We start from the raw sequence: 24,682 nt of genomic DNA, 5'->3' as shown, positions 1-24,682 counted from the left end.
CTGCTCTTCTTTGTCAGTCTGCCTACCTTCTTTTACCGCATCTCCACTTCTGATCTGAACCACCCTTTCTCTCTGTACCCTCATCTTTGAAACCAACAAGCTTATTCACAACTCAGTGGAAATTCCAGGAGTGTGTTCATTCCTCCATTGCATTCATTGAATCTCTCCACTCTCTGCCCCTCCTTCTTTCTCTAATCTCTACCTATTGTTGCCCTCCTCTCCCTGGTGGCCAGCTATGACAGAGGCCTGTGGAAACAGGAGTGTGTGCTCTGGAAGACAGGCCCTATTGCAGGGATAGCTAGCTCATTTCTCAACTGTGAGATCTCATTAGGATAGGGACAGGATGACTGCCAGTGAGTCTTCCCAGAGTCTCTTTCTCAATACCCCCCATAGCTGGTGACTCTAAAAACCTATCGAGGGGCAAGCTTCAAATCCCATGAATATAGATTAGCAGAACACAGTAGTGCACAATCTGAGTTCTATCTAAGCTGGTTTGTAAAACTCCACTGAGCAATCCTGTCTGAGCAGAATGCTTTCAGCAATGTATTCTTACAATTCACTAATCCAAGTCAGCCCTGCATGGCTATTCCAAATACTGTTTTCCAAGGATTTAGTTCATGTCAGCCTTAAACAAAAATAAATAAATAAATAAATAAATAAATAAATAAATAAATAAATAAATAAAATGCTGATATTTTTGCTGATTTGATGAGTCTTCAGTGCATGTAGAGTCACTCCAAATAAAGCCACAGTGAAAAAACAAAATCTGGTTTTCATTTAAACTAACATTCTACACAATAACAATAAGCGTGTAAGCAGTGGGAGCTGTGTTTAATGATTCTCCAAGAGGCTGCCTGCAACTCCCCCAAGTACTGGCAAGAGTGTGGACTCTTTTAAGGAAAGGAGCGAGATGATCTGTGCTCCCTGAGCCTTTAAATTATTGCTTAATGAGAGGTGTATCCCTAACATACTCTGAATCCGGTGCCCTAGAAACCATGGCCAAAAGAACACTCAGAGAATGCCCCTAGAGTAAGAAATCAGCAAAAGGACACTTGTCAGCCCTGACAGAAGAGTAGAGTCAGCTGAGCAAGGTGCATCATTGTGGTCTTGTCCTAAAGTTTCTATTGCTGTCGTAATATGCCCAGCTGTCTGCCATCAAGGGAAATTGGAACAGAAATCTGGAGACAGGAACAAAAGCTAAAGCCATGGAGAAACACTGTCTTCTGGTTTCTTAAGCTCAATTTCTCACATAGCCCAGGACCACCATCCCAGTTTTGCCTCTGCCCAAAATGTGACTAGATTGCCCCACATCAATCATTAGTCAATAAAACGCCCCTCAGGCTTGCCTACAGGCTAATCTACTTAGTGCATTTTCTCAACTGAGGATCTCTCAAATGATTATCTTATGTCAAGTTGACAAAGGGAAAGAAAGAAAGAAAGAAAGAAAGAAAGAAAGAAAGAAAGAAAGAAAGGAGGGAGGGAGGGAGGGAGGGAGGGAGGGAGGGAGGGAGGGAAGGAAGGAAGGAAGGAGGGAAGGAAGGAGGGAAGGAAGGAGGGAAGGAAGGAGGAAAGGAAGGAGGGAAGGAAGGAGGGAAGGAAGGAGGGAAGGAAGGAGGGAAGGAAGGAGGGAGAGAGAGAGAGAGAGAGAGGGGCGGGGGAAAATTATCCAGGACAGGTCTGCTTGACAAAAAAAGGATTTGTTGTGTCCTACCTCTGTGTGGAACCAGAAGGAAGGAAGATGAAAAGGAAATGAAAGACTATGTCTCTACTGCACATCTTATTGGTTTGGGTGTTTAGTTTATTTACTGTTTTCCACTATTTCTTTATTGTCTCTGATGGTATGGAACACATATAGAGGTCATAGTGCAATGTGGTGATTCCATTCTTTCTTTTCACCAATGTGGATGCTGAGACTTCAGCTCAGATCATCAGACTTGACAACAAGTGCATTTACACACTAGGCCACCATCCTTGTCTTCATATTTATTTTAAAAGAAAAGTTATTTTGGTCCTCCTGGCATGTCACCAACCCATTATCCTATACTTATGTATATGACTATTGCCCTTTCTGTGAACGGAAGTCATTATCAACCATGGTTCCCATTGCATTGAGCAATAGGTTGAAATTTGCTACAGAAATGAAAATTAAATTATTTCAATCTATATGCACCTGAATAACTAAATATGTCCAAAGAAGAAAGTGAAGACATCAGCAATGGCCCGTCTTGGCAAATGCAGCCAATGGAGTGCTTTACCACCACTGGGGAACTTCCAAGTGCATAACCAACTGAGAAACAGCTTAATATTTTTTAACAAAGTTTTATATATACACTTTGTATGCCCCAGGAATCTCACCCCTTGGTATTTACCCATGAAAGATAAAAAGAAGTCTGCATAGGAACTATGCATGTAAATTCATGTGTAGATACACACATAAGCTAAATCAGTTAAAAACAAAAAAAGGAAAAGAAAATGAGATCAACACAACCATGCACCAACAGCTGAATAAACATACCCTTGAGAATTCACCTATTGGAATCCTACTCACAAATCAAAAATCATAAAATTAGTATATCCTTAATGCTTACTACCACATGGGTGAAAAAAAAAGAAGAGGAAGAGGAAGGAGGAGAAGGACAGGGAGGAGGAGGAGAAGGAGGAGGAGGAGGAGGGACACAAGACCAAAATGCTTGTTCTACTTAGAGGAAAGTCTAGGAAGACTTTGGTTCACAAGTAGCAACAAACAGCAGATCAGTCTTGGACAGGCCTGGGTTAGAAGTAGGGAGGCTGAGACAACATTTGTCTGATAGAATCTGTTCATAATTGTGGAAGGTACATGAGTACCCAGAAAAAGGGAATCCTATGAAGGCCTGGGGCCCTGGAGTCCCTAATTATACACCAGACACAAGGAAGGAAATCCTACTCCTTGCTGCATATCCCCTTTCCCACTCTCAACTGTTGTTATGCACAAGAATAGTGTCAAAACTAACCCTCACCTTGATGAGTACCTTGGGGGATAGCATTTATTACTTTCAAAAGGAAATGGACAAATGGGTTCTTTTCTCAATACAGTTAATAAGTCCATCTCAATAATTTATATTCTGCACTCCCCTATGCATGGGCGCACACACACACACACACACACACACACACACACACACACAGAGAGAGAGAGAGAGAGAGAGAGAGAGAGAGAGAGAGAGAGAGAGAGAGAATGATCCAGTAACATCTAAACTCAAACTATATTAAAATCAGATTCCCTAACTGACATAAACTCTCTTAAGAATATCCACACTGACAGCATTCACCAGCCATGAGTGAAATAGAAGAGAGGCAGAAAGGAGAATAAAAAGAGTCTGAAGACTTGGTTTGAGACTGTGCCCCTGTACCCTAAAAGTTGATGCTAGATAGGCTGGTGAGATGGTTCAGTGCTGGTATACAGCTCGTGAACAGGGCCGAAGTTCAGTTCCCAGAAGCCATTGCAGGTGGTTTACCGCCACCTGTAACTTTATCTTCAGAGGTTTATTCAATGTTCTTGACCTCTGTGAGTGCCGACATTGGCATGTTTATAGCCACATACATACCCTCACACGTAATTATAGCTTAAAATAAATATTTAAAAACATATGTTATAGTTAGCATCATATGAGACACAAAGTTTGATCTTATCAGAAAACAAAACATAAAATAAGCTTAAGCTATGTGATTTAGATAGTCCTGGGGCAGTCACAAGACTGAGTACCCATGTAGGTACTGAGATAACACAAGATACAAGGACAAGCAGTCAGGAAAATCTGTGTAAGGAGGGAAAAGTCAGATTAGATTAAGTAGGCAAGAGGAAAGATGGTTATAGACAGATAGGTAATGGGATAAATGATAAAGATAGAAGACAGATAAATAAATACATGCATACAGATAGATAGATATAGATAGATACATAGATACATAGATACGTGATAGATAGATAGATAGATAGATAGATAGATAGATAGATAGATAGATAGATGGATGATAAACTCATGATTTTTTACCCCTCTCAAAATAGTTATTGACCAGTAAAGTAAATTCAACTTTAAGGATCAAATAATTTCAAATATAATTGAAAAACATGGTTCTTGATTCCATTACAAATGAGGCTGCAGAGCTAAAAGTATTTCCAAATATATGAGTGACAGTGCCCAAAGTGACCTCTTGGTAACAAAGCTAAATTTAAACATTTGCATTAACCAGAATCCTAGACTCAGCCAGATCTGGGTGGGTATGTCATGGGGCTGAAGAGTATGTTGTGGGGCTGGAGGGTGTGTTGTATCATGGGGCTGGGGGCTGGTTATGTCATGGAGCTGGAAGCTGTGTCATAGAATTGGAGGTAGGTGTGTCATTGTGCTGGAGAGTGCTGGTGGTAACAATATATCTTAGCAAACAGTTGTATTGAGGGTATTGATTTGCTTGCTATTATCATTACAAAGGGAAAAGGAATAAAGGAAACTAATACCTGTTCCTCACCTCAGAATGGCCAGTTTTCTGAAAGCTGGTGATGATGCAATAGAACATGGAGACCTTGTTCCAAACCTAAAAGAATTTGGCAGCTTTAGACATGTGGCTTTGGCTTTAGACTCAAGAATAGAAGGAGTTACCGGAACTATTAATGCTGCTCAGCTCCTGCTAAGAAAGTAGTGGTGATTAAAAAGAGACCAGCGTTACTGAGGTGAAATCTGGGAAGCATTTTCTGAGACCAAAAAGAAGCTGAGTTTTAGAGGCAGCCAAGGTTGTACCTTGTGCTGGTAGCTGGATTTGGTAAAGTATAAGAGTCACCCAGATGGTACTGGTTTTGAAAGCATAAACAGTCATGGAGAGCACCTGAATTTTAGCATTATATAAGATCAGAAAGGGCTATTGGTCAAGATCTAGCCTCAGTGGCAGTTAAAGGCCCAGGACTGAAGGGATCATACAAAGAAGTCGAGGCTTGGCACCATGAAGTGAGCCTATGAGAGGCTACTGGAGAAGCCTAGTTGCAGTGGAAGACCCCAGTATTTGAGATGCCAGTACCATAGGATGACAACCAAGAACAGCAGTAGAAGTGGAGGGGAGTCAGCCAGATCCTAGAATTCTACAGAGGGTAGAGCTGGAGACGTGATCTAAGCTCTTTGGACAATCCAGAAGATCATGTGTGAATCCCAGACATTGAAACAAGAAGTATAAAGTTGAAGTTGCCTTATATACCCCAACATGTTCAAGAACCAGAGCTGTGGAATGCCTGTAATACAAAGGCTGTTAACAGGGAGTGGAACCAGCCCAAGAAAAAGAAGTTTGTAGCAGTCAGCAAAGATGAAAGGAGTTGGAGCTATAAAGAGTGCTTTGACATCAGACATAGAGATGTAGAGTTTGAAGTTTTCCTAGCTGGTTTCTCTCTTGCTTTGGTCCAGTGTTTCCTTATGACTTTTAGAATGGCAATGTATATCCTATGATGTTGGAAGTATGAAATCTGGTTTGGGATTTTGTCTTTATAGGGAATTACAAGTTAAGAGACTGCATGAATCTCAGAAGAAGCTTTGTACTTTGGACTTTTAAACATTGTTGAAACTGTGATAGACACGAGGACTTTGACTAAATGTACTTTGCATTATTCTGTGGCTCGTTATGGCCCCCCTAGACTCAGGTGTTTGAACCAGCCTATGGGGGCCAAGGAGTGGAATATGGGGTTAGAATAATCTGGCCCATGGGCAGTGTCACTATTAGGAGATGTAGCCTTGTGGGAATAGGTGTGGCCTTGTTGGAGGAGGAAGTTTAAGTTCTACTGGTGCTCAAGCTCTATTTAATGCACAAGATCCTGGCTGCTTTCTGATCAAGATGTAAAACTCTCAACTCCTCCAGCACCATGTCTGTCTGGTTGTTGCCATGCCTCCCAACATAACGATAACGGACTGAACCTCTGAAACTGTAAGCCAGCTCCAATTAAATGTTTGCCTTTATACAAGTTGCCTTGGTCAGGTCTTCACAGCAATAAAGCCCTGACTAAGACACCCACTTATAGAATTTAATATATTTTTGAGTGGAGAACCAGCAGCTAATAGTCTTAAGCAAGAGGATATGATAAGCTTAATGCTTCCTGTAGAATGTCAAGGTACATTCTGAGAGAGTCACTGTTTCCAGAAGAGTCTATTTTTGTATAAAGTATCTCTTAAATGTCTGTTGTCATTTCCACTGAAGTGCCCATCAGGTGGTTGTCAACTGGATTTTGTTCATCACTATGTCCCCGAGAGTACACTGGCCTCCATGTAGGAAAGACTCAGTAACTAATCGTTAAATGGATGGGGCATATTGTTCACTATTGGCTCTAAGACTATTGGCTGCTGGTTCACCATTCACAAATATATTAAGTTGCATACGCTGATATGCGGTAAGCTATGAATTTACAGAACACTTGCCTTTTGAGGGTGAAGAACAGTTAACAGTTTTCTTCAGTCTCTTTCCATTCAGAGTAAAAATGAGTAACCAGATCAGTACCCAAATATAATGATATGGTAAGATGTATTATGACCTACATATCTTTGATCCATGGGACACACTCTTCTCTGCTGAATCAAGAGGTTGGATGATATGCCAGTCATTAAGGTGGATATAGTGGCATACGTTTGAAATCTTAACACTGGGGAAGGCAGAGACTGATGGATCTTGGAGAGCCACTGGCTGACAGCTTTGCTAAATTGGTAAGCCTCAGATAACCTTGCCTAGAAAGAATAAAAAAGAAAGAAAGAGTTGGGGATTTAGCTCAGCGGTAAGAGCGCTTGCCTAGGAAGCGCAAGGCCCTGGGTTCGGTCCCCAGCTCCGAAAAAAAGAACCAAAAAAAAAAAAGAAAGAAAGAAAGAAAGAAAGAAAGAAAGAAAGAAAGAAAGAAAGAAAGAAAGGAGGAAAGAAAGAAAGGAGGAAAGAAAGAGAGGAAGGAAGAGAAAGAATAAAAAAGAAAAGAAAGATGGCTCAGTGAATAAAATGCTTCCCATGCAAGCATAAAGACCAGAATTCAGATCCCCAGAACTCACATAGAAGTCAAATAGGCACAGGGAGCTACCTGAATCCCAGCATACAGAAGACAGTAGCGGAGCATCCCTGGAGCAAGCTAACTAGCCATGCTAGCTGGATCAGGGAGCTTGCTGTGGGTTCAAGCAAGAGGCCCTGCATCAATCTATAAGGTGGAGAGCAACTGAGGAAGACACCTGACACAAACTCCATCTCCAACATGAACATACACATATGTGCTTATGCACACACAGAGACACATGCCCACACCTATGTGAACATACCTACATGCAACGCACATGTATAAACCAAAGAAATTAAAAAAAAAATAGAAAGGTGGACAGTTTCTAAGAAACAACACCTAAGGTTGTCCCCTGGCTTCCCATGCACCTGTGCAGGCATACATCCATATCTACATGAAGACATACACACAGAGGCATACAAAGGACAGGAAGGAAAGTCAAGGTTGAATATTAACAGTGACACCTACAGTTGAATGTTAGGATTATAAAGAGAGACCTGAAGACACTGTTGTCTGCTAGGAGCTCCATCTGACAAGCCTTGGGTTCTTCAAATCACAAGGCAAAGCAGGGTGCTTGCAGATGTTGAGTAATGCTTTGCTGAGACTTAAGTAGAACAAAACTTGCCAGGAAACCCTGGCTGAATTAAGGTTCTGGTTACATAACATCACCCAGGAAAATGAACTTGAATGCCAGCATTAAAACTATGAGCATAATTATGGCTTTATTTTTGTTCACCCGTTTGACAGACAGCAAGAGAGAGCTGCCGCCTGAAGACAGAGACTTAATTGTTAGAACAATGCCAAAGACTTGACGTGCTGCATAAAATAAAGACCAGACCAGCTTTTCTATTGCTATAAACTTGCTCTGTTTGATGGTAAAGGTATACTCAGACTTAATGGTTAAGGCTTTCTAGTCTTGAGGAAACAATAAAGAGCAATCAATAACTCCTAAGCGGTGACCCACTGGAAATAAACCTCAAAACTCCAACATTGGCCTCAGCATCACACACTCAGGTAGCTCTCCCTGGCTTCTGTGTACCAGAAGGTTGTGGGTACTGGCCACACAGCAATGAACACAACAGGGGGTACATACGCACGCATGTGCATGCGTATGTATGTGTGTGTGTGTGTGTGTGTGTGTGTGCGCACGCACAGTGCGCACGCGTGCAAAATTCCACAACTTTCAGAAAAGCAAAATGTATCCAAATCCCATGTGCTTATTTTAAATCTGCCTTAGGGATCGATGGTAAATGGAGCTGGAGAAAATTAAGGGAAAGAAACGATGACGGCAACAGGGAATCAGCAGTTGAAAGTCCCAAATATTCTACTATTGCTGACATGAGCACAATCAGTTTCCAAAACTTCAAATAAGATAAAAAGAGGCCTTCGCAGAAAAACAAGCATGGCCTACTCTCTCTAAACTGGGACTCAGGGGCTAACTCGCAATGGCCGGGCTCTGGCTATTCAATTAAATGCTTAGTTCTCAATTCTCATGTTTCATTGACCTAGCAGCAGCATTCGAAACTGCAGGTAATGTTTTTGTCTGGACACTTCTCATCATCTAGAATATCTCTTTCTTGTCCTTTAACCCCCTGCTTATCTCTCCTCGGGTTCTTTAGACAAGGCCTCCCCTTACCCTTCAGATTTTCAGGAAAAGCAAATCTCAAGGCTCTGTCACATGTTTCTCTGTTCTGTATTCTAAGGAACTCCTTTGAGGATCACCTCTAATCTCCTGAATTTCAATATCAGCTAAGATCTCTGCACAGGTAGCTGGTGTGCATATCCCTACAGTGTGCACAGTGAACGGCATTTGACTATTATGGAAAACAATAGTTTGTAAGCATTGAGGCAAACGGTGTTGCATTAAGGATCCAGATAGAAGAGAATTAAAATATGAGCAACTAATTTATTTTCTTTTATCTCTGGAGCATTTCTAATATCCTCACTGGGGGGCGGGGGAGAAGAAGTTAAACAGAACAGAAGTCTGCTGGTAGAATTGTACTTCAACTCATGGGGGTAATAGCTAGTAATGGAGGTAACCGAAAGAGAAGAGAAAGTTCCAAAGGAAGCTGCAAGAAGGGTACTTTTGCTCTGTGGTTAACGACCACGCTCGTCTAAACACAGGAGGTAGAGAAGGGCTAGAGGAGAAGCTCAAGGCACACTCCACCTTAGATGAACATTAGGCCCATTCAGACCCCGAATGGAACCAAAACATGAAGGCAAAGCCCAAAAGTTAAGAATGGAATCTAAGAATATGGCCACACCCCAGCAAGAGGCTGTCAGTGAGACAAACTTATTCTAGAAAAGTCTAAAATAAACGTTACACGCCATCAGCATGGTTTGCCATGAGGCCAACCTAAAAACAAAGTAAGCATGTTTGGAATATTATGTAATTCATGTACCTAAAATATGATGGAAGATGGTAGAGTGACCAATAACCAAAATAAAATATAAAACTAAATAATTAAATAAAAGCTGAAAAAAATACAGCATTGGAAAATAAGAATGAATTAGATGAGTGGAGCAACAGATTGGATTGGGAAGAACATTTGTAAAACTAAAAGCAACTCCATAGAAAATAGACTAAAGTATCTGCAGAGGGGAGAGAAAACAAAATCAATCATGATAAATATGTGAGACTATTAGTATACTCAAAGTGATGAATTAAATATTCCAAATAGGGTAAATGTTTTCACAACCAATTATTAAGAAATAAAGTAAGTTTACTTGTAAAATTTCTATCTGCCCCCTCCACCTTCACAGTTTGTGACAGACGTTCCAATCAGAGTCCAGCTAGCCAAGGAAAAGAATTCCCAATCAAAGGAATAATGGCTCATTAGGAAAAACACCCCACAGTATTTCTGCTTGCCTCAGCTTACTGAGGGAAGCAGACTGTGGACTCACTAACAGGAAAGAGTTCGCCAGGCACATCACACTGAAAATACTATGACTCCAAGTTTCATTGCTCCTGCTCTCCAGAGAGAAGCGAGGGAAGTCAAGGCAGCAAGAGACTTGAGTGATGACTCCAGACAGAGGGATGCTGCTTAGAGAGCAGGGTGTTTGTCTCAGAGAAACAGGCCACCATCCCTATCACCAGCTCCAGATGGTGGCTTACAGTTCTGGACCTGGGGAGAGACAGAATAAGAAATCCAGAATCTCCCTCCAAAAGGATGACTTTCATTCATTAATGAAATCCAAACTTGCAGGCTCCCTGAGAAAGCCATGAATGTGTTGATGGTGAGGAATCACAGAGAGGCTGCTGACCCCAAGAGGGTAAATTGTTAAGCCAAGGGCAGTGGCTCTCGACTTGTGGGTCATGACTCCTTTGGGGGTTTGAATGACCCTTGCACTTGGGTTGCCTAAGGAAACTCATGCTATTTACATTATAATTCATAACAGTAGCAAAATTATAATTATAAAATAATCACAAAAATAATTTTATAACTGAGGGTCAACAGAACAGGAGGAACAATATTAAAGGGTCACAGCACTAGAAAGGTAGAGAATCACTGGCCTAGGGCCAGATAGTTTACCAGGTAGAAGCAGATAATATCCTAGGAGGACCCTCACCAGCCTCCTTCTAAAGTCAGAACAAACCAACTGCTGGACTCAGAAGTAGCTAAGGGACCCAGATTTAACTAGATAATTAGTACAGGTTGTATTTCTGGACTAAAAACAGCAACCAATCAACAACTAGTGAATGCTGGCAGTTGGTTGTAACAGTCACACAATAGAATATACTATAGTACAGTTAATAGCCATTAACTGAAAGATTTGGGAAACAATAGTCAAAGAGGGTCAAGGCTAGGCTCACATGTCACAGTTAATGATTGTGCAAATCACAAGCTCTAGGATCACCTAGGAGATCTGCTTCTAAGCATACCTGTTGAGAGACTGTTTAGATCAGGGCATTCTTGTGAGGGAGTTAGGAATACTGTAAATATGGAGGACATCAGTCCCTGGGCTTGGGTCATAGACTTACAAAAGAAGAGTGAGCTAAGCAGAGGCCTTCATTGGTCTGTGCTTCCTGATTGTGAGTTCATTACCAGCAGCCTTAAGCACATGTCATCTTGATTTCCTTGAGATGGGAAACCTAGAACAGGTGAGTCCAAATAAACCCTTCCTCTTTTAAGCTGCTTTGAGTACTTTATCATAGCAGCAGAAAAATAAATCAAAACACAATGAAAAAAACAAGGAGAAATGGACAAGGAGGGCCATGGAGACCCAAGGCTAAGCCTACTAAGGAAGACTCAGGCTTCATTACTGCAAAAATCATGAGCAAACGGAAGACATGGGAGACAGGGAAACGCCACCCTCCAGATCTACTAAGCACATCCAACATGTCCAGATTTTAATAAAAGTATATGCGGTGGCTTAAATAGGTTTGGCCCTACACAGACTCATGTGTCTGAATGCTTGGCGCATGGGGAGTGCCACTATTAGGAGGTGTGGCCTTGTTGGAGGAAGAGTGTCACTGTAAGGGTGGGCGTTGAGGTATCCTCTGCTCAAGTTCTGCCCAGTGTGGAATTCCAGTCTCTTCCTGGCTGCCTGAAGACCAAGATGTCGAACTCTTGGATCCTCCGGCACCATGTCTACCACATCTACCATGCTTCCTGCCATGATGATGAAGGGCTAACCCACTGAAATTGTAAGCCAGCCCTGATTAAATGTTTTGTTTTATACAAGTTGATGTGGTCATGATGTTCTCTTCATAGTAATAAACCTCAAACTAAGATAGTATATGAAGTATGAAAAAACACCAGAAAATATGATCCTGAGCCACGCTGTACCTTACCATGCTGTCCTGGGCTCAGCCACTAAGAATGCTTGCTGCTCTTACACACAACCTGAGTTGAGTGTCTCACAACTACCTATAACTCCAGAGCCTCTGTGGGTACCTGCTCTCTCCTGTGTACTCACCCTCAAACAAATACACACATACACACACACACACACACACACACACACACACACACACACAGAGTCAAACAGTCAGACAGACAGATACATACTGGCAGACAGGCAGACAGACAGACAAACAGACAAACACACACACAGTCAAACAGTCAAACAGACAGACAGATACACACTGTCAGACAGGCAGACAGACAGACAAACAGACACACACACACAGTCAAACAGACAAACAGACAGACAGATACACACTGTCAGACAGGCAGACAGACAAACAGACACACACACAGTCAAACAGACAAACAGACAGACAGATACACACTGTCAGACAGGCAGACAGACAAACAGACACACACACAGTCAAACACACACACACAGTCAAACACACACACACACACACACACACAAATTAACTTTTAAAAATCCATTCTGTTGGGGTTGGGGATTTAGCTCAGTGGTACAGCGCTTGCCTAGGAATCGCAAGGCCCTGGGTTCGGTCCCCAGCTCCGAAAAAAAAAAAAAAAAAAGAAAAAAAGAAAGAAAGAAAAATCCATCCTGTTAGTTGTACTGCTCCCGTATTTAACCACGGTAGACTTTGGAGTGAAGAGACAGCCTGTCTTGAATACTTATGGAGCCCCTGTAATATTCTAGAAATTTCTGTCTGTCTGCTTATACTCCATAGTTCCTGTTTAAACTAGCTTCCTTCTCTTTTATGAATGCAGAGGGTGTTAGTGCAGCTGTGTATGTGTGGGTACATATGTGTGATGTGGCTGGTCTTGTTAGAGACACCTGTCATCGCTCTTTCCCTGCCGTATAATTCATGCTGGAATGTGTTTATAGCAGTTTCAAACTTCACACTTTGGTTCTAACATTATTTTATTATCTAACGGCCATTATTCATTGCTTTTATCCATTCTGTTCCCCCTATGTTAAACACTTTCCCTAACCTATTGTGCATGCCACGTTGTTGAAGCAGAAATCAGAGCACTGTCAAGTAGGAATTAGGTTAGAAGATTGTAAAAACACAGGCACCAGGAATAATCCTTTAAACTCTGAAACAGATTTATCACAGGTATTAAAGTAACAATAACTTGATCTTTCATAGGCACTCACGATTTGTAACATTCATCTTCATAATTACCTCATAACACAGCATGCCCATTTGCATTTATGGATGGCACGACCAAAATTGTGGGTGACCTCCCCAAAGTGCACATCTCAGGATGATTAGGCTTGCCATTCATCTGAGCCATGTTTAAAGTGGCTTGCTCTTATCCAGCCTGGAGTATCAGGCCTGCCTCCTTCATGATTGCTGATAATTTACTTAAAGCCCGGCATTGTTTCTGAAGCTGGGTGGTGGGGGGTTGTGGAGGGCTCTGCAGAGTGCTCTACCTCTGATAAACCTATGCTTACTCCCAGTCACCATTTCAGGAGCTATACTTTAGGACCCTGATCCTCACTTCCATTCCCTGGCCCACTAGAATATGTAATTCCATAGATCACAAGTCCCCAGATTATTTTGTTGGTATCAAATGGAGCCCCTCCACAGAGCTTGCTGCATGATAGTGGCTAGCATGGGGAAAAATGATTTCAGAAAGAGAGAATTCCATTAAACACTTTACCACCTAATGCCAGGGTTCAGAGGATGTCTACATCTCAGACACAAGAAAATGTGTTTGACTGTGTCCTAAGCAGAGAGTTTTCAAAATCTAACAGCTGAGAGGATTATATTTAACACCAGAATTGCAGCTAAGATGGATATTACATCACACTAGTGAGAAAGAGAGGAGCCTAAAAGTCATGGGAGCAGCAGCAATGTGAGGTGAAATACTCCCAGCAAAGGATCCTTACATCATCTTCTTCACAGTTTTCCTCTTCCAGTATGGGATGCTGTGTTCACCTCTGCTGCCTTCCCTTCACACTCCTATTTCTCCCATAAGTACTTCCCATGCTTGTCTGTCTTCCCAGGGATAATATGGACTCCTTGGTGCTTACACAAGTCCTACACAATCCGCGCTGTGGGGCTCTTCTGACCCAGTGAAATATGGGTTCAGGAAGACACACACACACACACACACACACACACACACACACACACACACCTACCTTAGCGCCTCCCAAAGTTACCAAAGCTCTAGGACAATAGCAGATACTCACACTTCTCAATGAATACAAACAGCTCCACAATGGTGTGGAAAGATCTGGACCAAGGGGCAGAGTTTTCTCAGTCTCCCCATTTCTCTGTTATCCTTACTCCAGATCCCTTTCAGAACAGGTGTCAGAAAAGCTTTCCCTTGGTGACTGCATGGGATAGAGTGTAACCACAACTCATAAACCCTGGCCCAGTATCAGACAAAGATGTGAAATGTCACAGCCAGATCTGGACCCACCGCTGCCTGTGACCTTGAGACTTTCGCAGACTAAATGGTTTGGAGAAGTCACAGAAAATCCGGCAATGTTGTTAGTTTGCAGACTGGATGATACTTAGTTCATGTAACTGATAAGGGGGACATTGTGACATCTTATGCTTTATGATTTATAATCTTCCTGCACTGTCTTATTTAGTCTCTGTAACAAATGGGAGTGAAACAGAAAGTTTGACATGGCCTAGGTTCTGTGGCTCAGAAGCAATCATTTTAAAGAAGAATAACTTTAAAACTTCTTAGAGAGCTCTATATCCACCAAGACCCAGTGGGGTGGGAAAATCTGTAGTCTCTCCTCAGGAAAACCAGTGAAAGATACTTTCAGAGAGCAACATCAGTGTGCCTGGAGCAGGGCTGCAAATGGTGGGTACAAAATGGAGGTAATGTAACATAATAAAAACGACAGTCCAGCAAGAACAGCCAATTATTAGCACCTAACTAAGACCTTTCCCCTCTCCATAACTCAGTAAAAGGAACATGAACTCCAGATAGTTATAGTCAAAACACAGGGTGTCTCCCATGCTAATGAGAGGTCCATCCTCCCAAGATGGCCAATATATCCTACTTGGCCTTCATGACTTTGATAACAGATAAATATAGGAACTGGGCTATAGCTCCATGGTAGAGTGATTACCTAACATTGCTGAGTCCTGAAGTTCAATTCCTGATACTGGAGAGACTGTAGAAGAGGAAAGGGTGGGTGGAAAGAACATAAAATACCAAAGATGAGGGAGGGTCATGGTTATGAGATCCTGAGATCCATTCTTCCTTCTAATCCAACCTCAGACACTTTGGGTAATGGAGCCTTTGTGAGTTGAGGCAATGTCCAAACTACCAATGATACCCACATCAAATGCTGTTTTAAATCAGTAGGAAAGAACCCTACATAGTTCTTATGCATAGTACCACGCAGTCATCAATGGAAAGCTTTTCTGACACCTGTTCTTAAAGGGATCTGGAGTTAGAATCTGGAGTAAGAATAATAGAGAAATGGGGACACTGAGAAAACTCTGCCCCTTGGTCCAGGATTTGACTTGGAAAGCAAGAAGTAGACACAAAATTAAGAAGTTCAAATCTCTTTCCTAAAGACTTCAGTGAAGAAAAGACCAAGCCTGGGGGTGAGCTGAGTTAGAAATATAAACAGATAAATATGTGTCTTTTCACAATGTGCAGTGCGCGTGCATGCATGAGTGTGTGTGTGTGTGTGTGTGTGTGTGTGTGTGTGTGTGTGTGCTACCCCCATGCATGTGGGAACATCAGAGGACAACTTGTGAGAGTGACTTCTTTCCTTCTACCATATTGGTTCTAGGGGTTTCACTCAGGTCATCAAGCTTGGTAGCAAGTGCCATTGCCTGCTGAGTCATCTCACCAGCTAGATGGATACTCCTTTTTCTACTAGATATTCGTGGCCATCAGCAAACAGATTTGTTTCTTAAAATCTTAATTGCTTACAGCAATGTGGCAAAGAAAGAGTTAAAGTTGTAGCAGTGATCACAGGATTCACCCTGAAAGAAAAGGCAGAGAGCCACACAGAGGCAAAGAGAGTCAGTCTGGGTGGTTATATATGAGGATGAACCTGGCAGAGAGCTGTTCTCCTGTGAGACTGTCAGAGTGCTGAACTGGCTTAAGCTGTAGTCAGGGGCTCCAGGAAAATGTTAGTTCCAGTGGGACAAATCCAGGAATTTGTCACCTGTCAATCCTGTGATGTGTGCACTAGAAAGCTTAGGGACAGTGTCTCATTACAGGCCAATGAGTACCTTTCCATCCCAGGGCTATGTGCCCTTTGAGGGAATTGCTTCACTCTTTGGTCTTGTGTCAGTAAGTTCACAGGTCTGGTTTTTTAAATTCAGTTTTGATATGCTCCCATGTCCACGTGTTCCTTGCTTAATTTATAAAGTTCATAAGTGACAATATTTTATTTGCATAAATAAATAACTTACCAGCTTGCGCCTCAGGGTACGTGCTGAACATATGGTGGTTGTTGACTCGTATAAAGAAGATGCAGAGTCATTTTGCCTTTGTGTTTCTGTTCAAAAATGTCCAACTGCTGCTTTAAGAAATGGAGTGGAGTCACTTGGGGTAAATTGTTGTTCTTCATGATGCAGAGTAACTGTGTAGGCACTACCTGATTCCCCAAAATAGACAGTACATCCCACAGAGATTTACTCTAAGCTGTAAGATGTATATTTTCCTGAAAAGAACTCAGAGGAAACTTTCTATGGTAGCAATAAACCTAGCTGACTTGAAGAATACTCTCTAGGAGATCACTATGGATAGATCAGTCTCTGGCAGGTGAAGCTGGAAGCAAGAGTGCTCACTCACAGTAGTAAACAGTGAGTAGTGGAGATGGCCTTGTTTAACCCCACCAATAATACCATAATCTCTGGGTCAGTCTACACACATCCAAACCAGTGCTCCCTTAGAAGATCTATAACATGCTTCATCTTGCAAAAAGAAAATAGACTTCATTAAAATAACATGTGTAATTACTTTTTAAAAGATGAAAATCCAGGCTAAGAGTGGAACCGGTTCCTTACTTGCTGGGTGTACAGGCTGAATGACATGTCATGCAAAGTAACAGAAAATGATGTCCCAGGCATTGGGAAAATGAAAGTATATCCAAAGCAAACAGATCTCCAGGATGGCCAGAACCTAGAGTTAAAATAAAAAGAGCTCAAGCACGGAGGGTTTAGAGAGCAACACGAAAACTCTGGAATTAAAAGTCTAGGTTTCAAATAAATGTTGAAAAGTGTGCCAAAGAAAATCAGCAGTAGACCTGGGTTCTCTGGAGAAGATTCTGGTGAACTTGTACAAAGATCAAGGGAGATCATCTAGTCAAAAGGATAAAGAATAAAAAGGGGAGCTTAGGGAAATATGGAGCCCCATTAAACAAATCACTAGACACATAGTGTGACTACCTAAGTTAGAGACAAGACAGCAGAAAAAATATTTGAACAGCAAACAGAATATTTTAAAAAGTAAAAAGATTTACAGGAATTATTAAAAGCCAGAAAACAAAACAAAACAAACAAACAAACAAAAAACAAAAAACAAAACAAGGAAAGTCTTTCAAAAACATCCAGGTAAAGTTGGACTTTTGCTTACAGTTAAACTCCAATCGGATTGACAACTGACTTCTCATCTGGAATGATCAAGGACAGAATAAAGTGGAAACACAAATTCAAAAGACTAAAACAACAAATGCTTTAAGCTTAACAAGAATCCTGTGGCCAGCGTAGCCATATTACAAATGTGAATAAGAAATGAATCCAGTTCCTGACATGGTGGCTTTAATGAGAAACATCCCTCAGACTCAGGCATTTGAACGCTTGCTCCCCAGTTAGTAGTACTATTTGGGGGGTAACTTGAGAGGTTGGAAGAAATCACCAGTGAGGACAGGTTTGGGGATTTTCAGTTTACTCTGTTTCATGCTTTAGTTGCAGACTTGAGTTCACAGCTTCCTGCTCCTGCAGCCACACCTGCCAGCCTCCATGCTACCTTTCCACCACTGTGGGCTCTAACCTCTCTAAAACTGTAAGCACGATCAAACCATCCCTTCTCTAAGTTGCTCTTTGGTCATGGTGTTTATTGCAGTGACAGAGAGTATACAAAATAGAATTCATTTTGCAGAGATAAGGACTGTTCTCAGCTGATAGCTGCATTTGTTAAGAGCAACTGGGAAAATCCAAAAATGATAAATCAGAGACTTTGTCAGCAAGAGCAACAAATATGCACTTATTGCTCTTTTCTTCATGCTGTTTTAAACATAATACTTTAATAATTGATGATTTGACCTTTAATAACTACAGGTATCACACATATAACAATAATATTGAAAAGATGTGAAACAGGATGAAACTGGGTAAGTGTGATTCTCCTGTGGACTTTGGAAACAGTATTTGCATAAACCTGAAGGTGTTTCCAATAAACTAAAATGTCTATGGTAAGAACTGGAGTACTAACTCACTATGTAATTAACGTATCAGTAAAAATGTCAATAAACAAACTATAGTGCTATGCTAGAAAAATGTTCACTAATGCAAAAGGAAAAGCAGTGGAGAATAGAGGAACAACAACAGCAACAACAACAACAACAACAACAAAGTATGAGACATATAGAGAACAAAAGAACCCAGCAGACACAAGCCACTTTCATCAAGCAAGAACTATGAATGGATAAAATAACTCCCATCAAAGCAAGCATGCCCGATAGTGTTGCATAGGAAAAAGAAAAAGGACATAGTGTCTATGAGGGATACAACTGGATTAGAAAACAGAAGCAAATTAAAAGAAAAAGGAAATGATACATACCATGAGGGATAGCAGCACTTGCATTCATATCAAATAAAAATGATTTAGCAAAAACATCACCACAGCTTAATGCATATTGTGTGATGACTAAAAGGTCAAGAAGAAAAAAATATGGCAATCATTCATTTATTTACCAAATTCAAGGCACTAAAATTAATGAAGCCAATGGTGAGAGTGTTGAAGGGTCGAGTAAGTGGCTCAAAATCAGGTTGGAGTCTCAGCTTCACAGATCTAGTAATGGGCAGATGAGCTTGGCAGATGAGGCAGGGGACATGAAATTCTATCATTTCCCTAATCAAACTAAGTCCAACAAACATGTATAAAATGCTGTAACAGACTCCATCCAAACACAGATTCTTCCCAATGCACAACGTTCACTATGGGCCATAAGAGAAATTTCAGATATATATTGTACTAATTGATCGTGGGCTACTGTAGAAGACTCTTCCGTGTGGGGAAAAAAAATCTCTTTTGGTCCTGAGGTTTTTTTTTCTTTCCCACTTATTGCTGCATTTCATTTGTTACTAAGTTTCAAGTCTGTTATCAATCCATATATATATATATGTCACAGACCTCAGCACAAAAAATTTTTAAAAACTCACATATATGTGCAAATTAAACAAACAAAAACTCATCCTAGATAATCAGTGTATCAGGAGATTAATCACAAAGAAATTTTGAAAATACTTTGGGCTGAGTACAAAAGATAATATAAGATATCATATCTCACAGGATATAGGGAAACCATTGATTAGCAGAAAATGTATGTTCTCCATAATATGAAAGACCTCAACTCACTAAGAGTGCCTTCTACCTTTAGTTCACTCAGGAAATACTGCCAAAGATTTGAGAAAAATAATAGCAAAATGAATCACCAAAAAAAAAAAAACAGAAAGAAAGAAAACAGGAAAGATTAAACATAAATCTATATAATGCACTTGGGGGAAACCCAGTGAATAATAAAAAAAAATAGACAGAGACAAAAGAAAATGGGGAGGTGATGGCCCAGGAGCATACACACAGGGTGATAAATAGAGTGGACAATTAAATAGTAAACTTTAAAATCACTGAGGTAGGCACAGGGGAGATGGCTCTTCTGGCAAAGTTCTTGCCATGCAACCAAAGAGATCTGGCATCAATGTCCAGAATCAATTTCCCAACTGTGTAGAAAGCTAGGTAGTCTGCGTCTGGGTGAGGATCTCTGGTCAGGTGGTCTAAGTCTGCGGAGGCAGAGAAAGAAGATCCCTAGACTCACTAGCAAGCCAGTTTAAAGAACTCTGTGAGAGCCAAGTTCAGTGAGAGACCCTGCCTCAAAAAATAAAATGAAAAGTAATTAAAGAAGGTCCATCTTCAATCTTTACACATACATACACGTATACAAGTGAATATGTATACACACACACACACACACACACACACACACACACACACAATTTCTAAGATAGTAAATTTCAAAGTATCTTACCATGAAGACCTGTGTCTGACATTAGGGATATGTTGCTTGGCTTCATTATTCTGCATCATATTCATCAATCATAATGTCACTTTGTATCTTATAAAACACAGAGAATTATAAATTATCAATTTATAATAAGAAACATTTTTTAAATGACCAACAGAATTAGCACGTATTTATGAGACTTACCAAGGAACAAAGACAGAAGACTTAAATTACTAAAAGCAGACATGGAGGGGGGTGGGGACGACTATTCGGGGATAAAAGAGAGTGAAAATGGAATATGGTGAGTACGCCACGAAAATAAATTAAGATAAAGTAGATCAAATGGACAAATTCCTAGAAAGACGCAAACTACCAAAACTGGCTCAAAAAGAAATAGGCCATCTGGAAACCCCTATAATAAGTGATCCGACTGAGTTAGCAATCCAAAAACTACCCACAAAGCAAGCTCAGGCCCAGATGGCGCACTGCTAAATCCTAACACCAGCTCCTTGCAGACTCTCCTAAAAACCAGCCAACAGAAGAACATTTCCCAACTCTGTCTATGAGAGGAGAATGTTCCTGAGAGCAAAACTAGGGAAAAAAAAACACATCAGAAGCAAAGAAAGCCCCGTGGCATTATTTCTTATGAATATGGATTGATAACAGACTTGAAACTTAGTATCAAATGAAATGCAGCAATAAGTGGGAAAGAAAAGAAAAAACCTCAGGACCAAAAGAGATTTTTTTTTCCCCACACGGAAGAGTCTTCTACAGTAGCCCACGATCAATTAGTACAATATCTGTGTGTGGTGTGTAATGGGTGATTTATTCTTTCATCTTGACACAACCTAGACTTACCTGAGAAGTTCACCTCAGCTGAGGAATGAACTAGAGCAGGTTGACCTGTAGCATGTCTGTAGTAACCCACATGGTTTCAAGGCTGGGTCTTAAACTGCGTAGGGGTGAGGAGAGGTGAGTGAGCATGCGCAGAAAGCAAGACGTCACATGCCATCTCCTTTATCTTTATTGTGGAGGTGATGCGCTAATTCCCTGCCTTGACCTTCCCCAGAGGATGATCTGTTACAGGGAACCATAGTCAAATAAATCTGTCCCTCCTGTAAGCTGTTTTCTCTCAGGCTGCTTGATCACAGTGACAGAAATGATGCTGACACACCACACCAGTAACGTGTCAGACAAGGGCCACATGGTTTCTACAGTTAACACAGAAGGAAAAAAACAGAATTCAATTCTCTATAATAACGAAACAAGAATACTCAGGAAATTAGAGCTGGAAGGGAGCTTCCTCGTTCTAATGACAGGTCCAAATAAAATTCAGACATGTCAATCTCAATGTTGCAAAACTGGAGGATATTGACTTTGTTGTTGTTGTTGTTGTTGTTGTCTCTTGTTGTTTTAACCAAGAGAGAGAGAGAGAGAGAGAGAGAGAGAGAGAGAGAGAGAGAGAGAGAGAAGCAGCAGCCCTAACTGCTTCCCTACAGACAAAGTAGCCTAAGTGGATTCTTGAGTGAGTGAAGAAGTAAAAGCAAACAATATTAAAGGGAACAGCTCCCATATCTGCATAGGAAGCTATATCTGGTCCAAAAAAATGGCATGATCATATAAAAACACCAATGAATTATAGGGTCGGTGATAGACTAATGAAGTACAAAGATATAACTAAGAAAATAATTCCACTTATGAAAGCAACAAAAAGAATAAGATACTTTAAAATACAATTTTAAGGCAGGAAAAATGTAAGCACTAGAGTATTGATGAGTAAATGAAGACTCTAAATCCATGGCTATTCTTTGTGCTAATTGCTTAGATAATCTAATAGCATTAAGACATTGTGATACCCCTAAGAAGTGCTAGAGATTCAACACAGGCTCTAGCTTACATCCCCAGATAGTTCCTGTGTAAAAATCATTTTAATATTCTACAATCAGATGGTAGGAAAAGAGAGACACAGGAGTACAGACACAAACACACACAGAGTCACAAACACAGAAAGAAACAAACACACACAACTGTACACAGGCACACAAACCTACATACAGATACGCAGACACACAAATACATACACACACAATCACAAGATCCTTAACAGGAAGAAAATAGATGACTAATTTCATTATTTCAAAGGTTTTTTCAAAGTAATAGTAATGAAGACAGTGTAATGAGGATGACGTAAGAACTAATACATACATTGCTGCAACAGAAAGGAGAGTCCAAAAACAAGCCACACATATATGGCCCAACTGACAAGATCCCTCAATTGAGAAAGATAAATCTTTTCAACAAATAAGAGAATGAGATTGGACCATGTGTCACTCCTTCCATGATAAAGAGGCTCAAAATGGATCCCAGCATACACAAAAGAGATAAAATTATGGAACCATTAAAAGGAAATGAGGTGAGGGCATTCTATAGCTTTGCATTAAGTGACATATTCTTAAATATGACATCAAACCATGGTCAAAATAAGAAAGATTAATAAACTAGACACTATCAAAACTTGCATTTCAAAGCCTAACCACATCAGGAAAAGTAAAATGACAACCCACAGAATGAGAGTGAATATTTGCCAATATTTTATTAATGAGGAAATTAGAATAAGAAAAACGATATTACAGCTAACAAAGAGACAACACAAAAATTCAGCAGAGAATTCCAATAGATGGCTCCCTGAGGGAAATACACATATGTCTCATGACATTTGAGAAAACACTCAGTGTTGTTCACCATAAAGAAAATGCAAATTAATTCCCCAGGGATAAGCTACCTCGTATCTACAAGTATGACTAGACTAAACAAGTGACAATGGGGACCGGAGTCCTCAGATGTTGCTAGAGGAACGGAAGAAAGTGAGATTTGTGTAGAAACTTCTTGGCCTCTAATACAAATACTGAAGGATCCATAAATTAAAGCCTGGGTTGCATCCAAAGGCTGTAAAAACAAGTGTCCTCGTGACAACCCATACAAATGTCGATAGTAGCAACAGTGGGATCAGTCAAAACGTAAAAGTCACACACTCATCAAATGATGTGGATGGACAAAACAGGATGTGTATGCAAAGGAAATGAACACAAAACCAAAAGACTCTACAGTAGGAGGAAAGCTTAGAGGTGTTACACACCTGTCATAGATGCTGCTTATAAGAAACCCAGCATATACTAATCTATGGAGACAGAAATTAAATTAATGGTGATGTCCATTAGGACTGACAGTAATAAATAATAATGGGCTATTGTCGGACATGTGGATTTCTCTTTGAAGTGACAGAATGTTCCCGAACTGATTGAGATGATGCAGGTACGAATAGCCTAGGAAGCATACTGCATATCGCTCTGTCTCTAGTATCTGGTTTGTTGCTGTTTGTTTACTTAAAAAAAAAAAAAAGGTCTCACTGTGTAGCCCTAGATGGCCTGGCATTCTCCTTGTACACCAGGATGGGCTTGAACTTATCTACAGAGTCCTGCCTCTGTCCTGAGTGCTAGGATTAAAGGCTTGCCCCACTTAACAGGCACTGGATATCCCACTTACATGGACTGATCAGATAGTGGCTAGATTATCAAAGCTTGATTTAAAAGTTATTGGAAGCTCAAATCCTACTACCTACCCACTAATTAGCAAGTTACAAAGGTTTTTCATGTGATGGCCAGAGGTGGCTAAGTCTCCAGAGATTCTGTCCTCCTTCAAAGATAGGTTATCAGCCACATGGTCCTGTGAATGTGAAGGGAGGAAACCAGTATTGATATAAGCTTGTATCATTCTGGATGGAATATTATGTTTCCTGACTAAAAGGAATTTTCTACGACCCCCTCAGTGTCCCTTCCATGTTCCTAGGAATGAAATAAATTGAATTGAATTTTATGCTAACACACAGGGAAAGGAAGGGACGTTCAAAACATGATATGTTTTAATAGTGTTAATGAAAATTTCTGCATAATTTGCAGAGGGGTGTCTTTGGGGAAGATACGAGTGTAGATAAGGTAAGGAAATTAGACAAAAGCAATGACTGCCCTGCACACATTGCAATTAAGAATGCATTGACAGAGACATAGCGGCTCGTACATCGAGTCTAAGCACGGGGTGGGGGGGAGCTGAGACAGGATTTGCCATGTGTCTCAGACCAGCTTGAGCTAAATAAGAGGCTCTGTCTCCAAATCATCAGAGAGGAGAGGGGAGAAAGAAAAGAGAGGAGAGAGAGAGGAGAAGAGAGGAGCAAAGAGAAAAGAAAGGAAGGGAGGGGAAAGAGAGAATGAGGAAAAAGATGAAAAATTCATCTAACAGCTCCATTGAATAAACTATAGCATTTAAAACAGGTGGCAAATTAATTAATGGACAAAACCCAGGAAACCCAGAAATACCTTCAGGCTGGGTTGCAGCAAGAGATGGCTCAGTGGTCCAGTCTGTAATTTATTCTCATCGCAGGAAGAAACATGAGAATTGCTAACAGAAACATCTGAAGTATGCACCGAATGGGACTTACTTCACTTCCGAGTATTAATGAAGTGCACTGTGGAGTCCTGCCACTCCAACATTGTCCAGGGGGAG

This window comes from Rattus norvegicus, chromosome 6, assembly GCF_021556685.1.
Source record: "Rattus norvegicus strain SHRSP/BbbUtx chromosome 6, alternate assembly SHRSP_T2T, whole genome shotgun sequence".
NCBI classification, from domain to species: domain Eukaryota; kingdom Metazoa; phylum Chordata; class Mammalia; order Rodentia; family Muridae; genus Rattus; species Rattus norvegicus.
The sequence above is the reverse complement of the archived record's forward strand: the minus strand, read 5'-3'. Positions refer to the sequence as shown.